Here is a 6,280-nt window from a genome sequence, read left to right as displayed (position 1 = left end):
GAGGACACTGCTGCTGAGGTCCAAGGGGCCCTGGCACCACCCGTAGTGCTGGCAAGTGTGTCTGGCAGAGACGTTGCCCAAAGGTAGATGGAATTGCTGTGGCAGCATCTCCCAGTCTATTTATCCATCATTAGTTTGGGGAGGTAGCGACCCCGTAGAGAGAGTGTGCACTATGCAAGTTCAGGGGTTTTGAGGGGGCAGGGCTTGGAAGCTTGAGACCCAATTCTCAGCTGCATCCTCACCAGCAGCCCTTGGGCTTCTGCAGGCTTGTCTGGACCCCTGCCTGTGATCCCTGCTGGCCACTGTTCCATCTCATTGTGCCTAGCCCATCACCTCCCAGAGCCTCCGGGTCCCTTGTGGGACTGACAGGATGTCAGAGCAGGAGGGCCTTCAGAGACCATCTAGCTCCACCACTTAAATGTACAGCCGGTGCAGAGAAGTTCAGTTACTCACCTGAAGCCGCCCAGTAGGTTTGAAGCAGGCTGGCCAGGATCATGGCTTTGTGATGGCCAGTCCTGGGCTCTTCTTACCTGGCTGGGTGGCTCCCTGTGGCTTCAAACCACATCAGTGGACACTGCCTCCAAGGGCCATGTGAGAGCCCCTCCCTCTGACTTTGTTGGGGCTTCCTTAGCCTGGCTCAAGTGCCCCCTCCGGTTCTCCTGGACCCACCTCAAGCTTTCACTCACTCGCTTGCCCACATGGGGGCCCTCTCTTGTTGCTGGTGGCACAGGATCCATCTCTGTCAAGGCTTCCCTGACCTCAGCCCAGAGTCCCTGTGCCAGGCTCCCCTAGCACTCAGCCTTTATGTCCTGTGGGGAAGTGGCCTGGCCTGGCCCTCGGCTGTGGCCCTGAGAATCTCCTGCCTCAGGACTAGCCCACGTATGTTCTGAGTTTGTGAGAGGAGATGAGAAAGTGGAGTCAGGCGGACCTGGGTTTGAATCACAGCTTGGCCGGGGTGGTCTCTTCATGCCTCTGTGCCTCAGTTTCCTGACATGTAAAATGGGGATGTGAAAACCCACCTTGGACATTTGGACATAATGTATGGAAAGTGCCTGGGACAGCACCTGTTCGGCGGCTCCCCACTCTCTCCCAGCCTCAGGTTCCAGCTCAGGGCTCCGCACCCAGGAGTGTTCCAAACCCAGATGTGGAGATGCTAGGAAACAGCAGAGGAGGCTGTTGGGAGGCGTCTGCTGGGGAGACAGAGTGAGAGTTCCCGTGAGCTCACAGCTGAGCTCAGAAACACCGATTCAGCACCAGCTTCCAGAGTGAGAAACACTGCGGGGCTGGGGGGTGGGCAAGGAGAGAGAGGGGAGAGGAGAGGTGGTGGGGAACGAGGGAAAGAGGAGATAGAGGGACAAGGGAGACAAAGAGGCTGAAAGAGGAGGTCATGGATGCAGAAAAGGACCCCGGGGGAGGGAGGTCAAGGGACTGGCAGAGAATGAATCAAATAAAGACGAAAAGATGGAGAGAAATTCAGTAGTTTGGGGAGGTAGCGACCCCGTAGAGAGAGTGCAGTATGCAAGTTCAGCAAGTGAAGGAGATGGAGGGAGGAGAGGGAGAGAGTGGATTCCAGAGGCACAAGTTTGCAGGCCAGGTCCTGCGTGAGTGAGAGCAACCGAGTGGCTATGGCCTACTCTAAGGGGGCTCTGGGGACCGTGGAAACTTTGTGACAATGTTTCAGAGAACATCTCCCAATGCTGGAGCCCTGACGGGGCTGAATGCAGGGAAGGGCAGGGCGGGCACATTTATGGACTTTTATTTGGGCCTAGCAGGCCTTGAGGGCTTAATGGAGAAGGAAGAGGGTGCATGGTCAAATGTTCAAGTCTCTCAGGGATGGACAAGTGCCCTTGGCATCCATGCCACTGCCTTGGCTTGAATGCCTCTAAGGTCAGGCAGCTCCTTCCTGCCTTTCCTTGCCCCCCCAGAGAGCCAGTCTGAGAAGGCATTTGAGAGGCTGATGCTGCCACTCTGGCCTTGGCTGTGGGGCGTGTGTGTGCGTGCGCACATGTGCGTGCACTCACACCAGGGTAAGCTGTAAGCCAGTTTGTGAAGCCACAGGGATGCCTGTGAGGAATGATCCTAGAGACTTTTCTCTGCACCCCCAAAGGAAGCAGGGCTGTTTCTCTTTGGGTCCCTTATTTGATCTCAAGCCCTTTCTGCTTTAGAGAAGAACTGACAAATTCATTTATATAAAGTACTGGGAGATTACTTGACAACTTCCTCTAAAGAGGGCAGTTTTTAACCCAAAGCACACTTCACTTGTGGGGGAACAGCAGGCAGTGGGCGGGGAGCTCAGAGGGGAGGTTACTCTCTTTGGCTCCCACTTGTACTATAATCTCTCCTTCCATCTAAACAGAGACTCTTGGAAGATGGGGGGCATTTCTTCCATGTCTTCTTTGTCCTCCCCACTCAGGGCTCAGTGAAGCCCCTCCAGAGGGGTTCCCAGTGAGGGGCAGGGAGGGCACAGCCAGCAAAGCCTTTGCACCCATGAGCCACATCACCAAGCAAGAGCAGACTAAGGCATAAGCTCCTGTGACAGGTGGTTTGCTGTGTGGCATCAGGCAGGTCATTGCCCTCTCTGGGCCTCCAGTGCTTATGTGGGAAAGGCGAGGTTTGGGCCACATGATCTTTGAAGGCTCCTCCAGCCATGGTTCTGGGTCTTTGATCCTCCTGAGGTTGTTGGTAAGCACCCAGGCTAGGCCCTGAGTGCAGCAGGACAAGGTGGATGGACTCCTGATGATCCCATGGTCCTTGACCAGTCAGACAACTAGATTTCTTCGTCAGAAATAATGGGAGAATTCTTAGAGCTGGAGGCCTTTAGACATTCTTCTGACTCCTAGTGACAGAGAATAAACCAAGGCCTGAGTAGAGGGGCGACTCACTGTGTCCCACAGCATGTTAGCCCAAATCACAGATAGATCTCCTGCTCATTGCAGTTGATTGGTTCGGGGGTAAATCCTGGTGGGCTACCCAATGGAGGCAAAAGCTAAGATAGATTCAAAAAGGAAAGCATGAGTGAAAAGAGGTGGGCAGGACAGGATAACTGGCAGGTCTTCCAGGGAGGGGCTCAACCTCTTCTACCCAGAAGCCACTTGGGCAGGGAAGGGGGTTGGATTGTGTACCTGTCCTTGGCCTATGTACCGCCTTCACCCTGAGGCCCCAGAAACCCTAGGCAAGGGTTAATCTCTGCACTGGCCTTTCTGTGTTTGGTCTCTGATGTGCAGAGCTGGAGGACATCTCTCCTTGTGGGCTGCTCTTAGGCCAGCGGCTGGACTGGGCCAGGCACAGCTGTAAGCCCACTAAGCTGGGCTGCTGGAGATAGTTAATGCTTCCTAGGCACCACCCTGCAGCTCAGAGAATGGGCAGTAACATGTCACTTTAACGAGGTTGAAAATTTCCTTGTGACCTAAGAAGTTGACAACCTTGAGTCACTTCACTCACGCCTAGTCCCCTCCAGGGCCTCCCTAGGCTGTGGAATGCGTGCAGAAGATGAAAGGTGGCAGGTTCAATTGACAAGGTTTGGGGGAGGAGTGGACTGGGCCAGCATACATGAGCATATGCCTTTCAGTCCCAGTAGGTGGGCTTTGATGTCTCACCCATCCAAGACCGTCAGGAGACAAGACGGAGGCATTGAGGGAGGCTATGCAGCAGGAAGGCCATGGCACAGGACTCTGAAGTTCTCAGCTTAGCCACTAATGGATAAGTGGATTGGCCCTCTGAGCCTGTTTCCTCATCCCCACATTGAGATGGGAGCACGGCATCTCTGCAGGCTTGCCTAGCTTCAAGTTCTCACTACGGTGTAAATGACTGATAGTAGAGTCCACCTTGGCAGGAGTGGGTAGGTAAAGGAACAGCTGCAAGTGGAAACAGGATGCTGCAGGGATGGATTAGGATATAGTCTAGGTTGGGGGCCTGCTCCTGACCCCCTCCCAGGTTGGCCTGCCTCCTCTGCCTCTCTTCCCTCCTCTCTCTCCCCTTCTCCCTTCCTTTGTGCTCCTGCAGCAGCTGCTAATTCAGGCCTCCCCCTTGGTGTAGCGCATATATAGAGCTGGCCCTTTGCCAGATTTGCATCGGTGGTTTATTGATTCAATTAAGTAGGGGCTATAAACAGTGCCCCCCTCCTTGGTCTGGGGACCATCCATGGGGCAGCTGGCTGGCATTAAGACCCAAGGAGGCTGCTGACTTCAGAGGCAGCCTGATTTAGGGACCTGTGATTCCTGTGACCTTCATTTCTCCATCCCTCTTGGATTCTAGCAGAAGTGTTGTTGCAGGTGGTGGTGACAGCTTAATCATAGCCCAGAGCCTCTGCTGGGGAGAGTGCACCTCAGTGGACAGTGGGCAGAGGGCCTGAAAGTCCTCTGTTGCACCCCACCTCTCACCACCAGCCCCACCAGCCTGGATCCCACCTCAGCTGCGCTTCTCCCGCAGGTGCCCCGCCTGGTGCTCTGGGAAGGCTGCTCTTTTGTCCTCAACAATGGAGCTGCAGTGTCAGAGGCTCATGGTGTGCTTTCCCGTGCCCACTCTCGCCTGGCATCTCCAAATGCCATCATGGAGCAGGCCTTTGCTGCATCTGCAAAAGGGACAGGAGTGACTTTAGGTGACCGCCATGCTCCCTACCCCCTCCCAGACCAGGGAGCACAGAGACCTGGCTATTGCCTTTCCTCGGCCTGCCTCTGCAGCCCTGACTCCCCATGGTCTCTCTGGGCCTCTGTCCCTCTGCATGGGGCTGGAGTCAGCACAGCCCAAGGTCCCTTCTGCCTCTGCAGTCATTTTTCCTCTTTTATGGGGCGATGTTTTTATGCCAGGGGATGCTGGGCCCTGGGCTGGGCAGGATTCTCAGCCAGCTCTGTAAATGGGCAGGGCAGCACCTTCCCCACCTCTGAGATGTACGACTCTGAGAGGTTGAGTGACCTGCCTCAGGTCACGCAGTTCTTAGACACAAAGCTTGGATGGAGCCCAGCTGGCCCTAGGAGGGGTGTTGACGACATTGATGGATCCCCCCGGCATCCTTCCCGTCTACCTCTGGGTTAGCCCCTCCAGCAGCCCCAAGAAATGTCTACCTCAGGGGAACAGGAGGACACCAGGGGATGCAGATGCTGCTGCAGGTTTTGGCCTCGTCCTTTGGAGAGGAAGACCAGACCTCGGGTTGGTGGCGTATAGTTGGCCATACTTTCCACTGGGAGCTGGGAGGCTAGGCCAGGATGGTGGAGCACCATAGAGTGGCATCTTTGCAGGAGTGGGGTTGGGTGCCGAGGACTTGTGGCTCAGACCTGGGAGCTGGCGAGGTCCTCGGAGTCACTGCCCAGATGAGAACACTGAGGCCCAAGGCCATACAGTCTGGGTGGAGGTCTTCCCGGGAAAGCCCAGCCTGACCCTTAGCTGGCCTTCCCCCACTGGACACTCTGGCCATCTGGACCAAGGTGGCAAAATCAGCTTGCTGGCCTTCCACATGGGTTGTGGGAGAGAGGGGACGAATGGGCAGTGAGGTGGAGCTAACGCGAGGGTGGGTGGGGGCTGCAGACCTGTCCCACAGGTTGTGTTAGCAGCGTTTGTTCCACAAATTCACAGCATCAGAAACATCTATTGTGTCTCCTACGTCAGCACCGCCTACCACCCCTGCCTTGCCTGTCTCTGGGGTCTTCCTTGCTGTCTCGCCTCTCCTTGGCCCACTGCCTCTTTTCCCACTTTTCCCAGTTTCCTGGCTTCTCTGTGTCTTTCTCCTCTCTCTTTCATTCTCTGGTCTCTCAGATGGTCACATCTGCCCCTCCCATTGGGCAGGCACCCCCCTCCAGAGTGGGGTCTAATGTGATTGGCCAGGCTCGGAGTCTGCAAGACTGGTGTTTTTGCTCTTCCCTGGTGGGCCTCTCTGGGCATCTACCTCCTCATCTGTGAAATGGGGATAATCACAGTCCTGGAAGAGGCTAGGGGGGACTGAGGCAGTGCTTGGCATCTGGTAAGGTTTCCTTGGTCCATGTTCAGAGCAGGTCATGCCACCTGTCTGCTGCTAGGTCTGGAGGAGCAGCAGGACTCCTGGCAGTCCTGAGAGGGTTCAAATTCCCAAGCCCTTTCTCTCAGCTCCATCTTTCCCAGAGGGCTCCACCATCCTGCATCTCTGTCAAGTAGTCATCACCCCTGCTGTGCTGTGAGCATCAACAGGGTCGGTTGATAGATTGGGGTCCTGGCACCATCACTAAGCTCTGAAAGCCTGCGTTCATTTGTAAACAGGAAGAACATGGCTCCCTGCATGAGACTGATGCCCTTTCTCTTGTTCAGGGGAGCA

This window comes from Nycticebus coucang, chromosome 3, assembly GCF_027406575.1.
Source record: "Nycticebus coucang isolate mNycCou1 chromosome 3, mNycCou1.pri, whole genome shotgun sequence".
Taxonomy (NCBI): domain Eukaryota; kingdom Metazoa; phylum Chordata; class Mammalia; order Primates; family Lorisidae; genus Nycticebus; species Nycticebus coucang.
The sequence above is the reverse complement of the archived record's forward strand: the minus strand, read 5'-3'. Positions refer to the sequence as shown.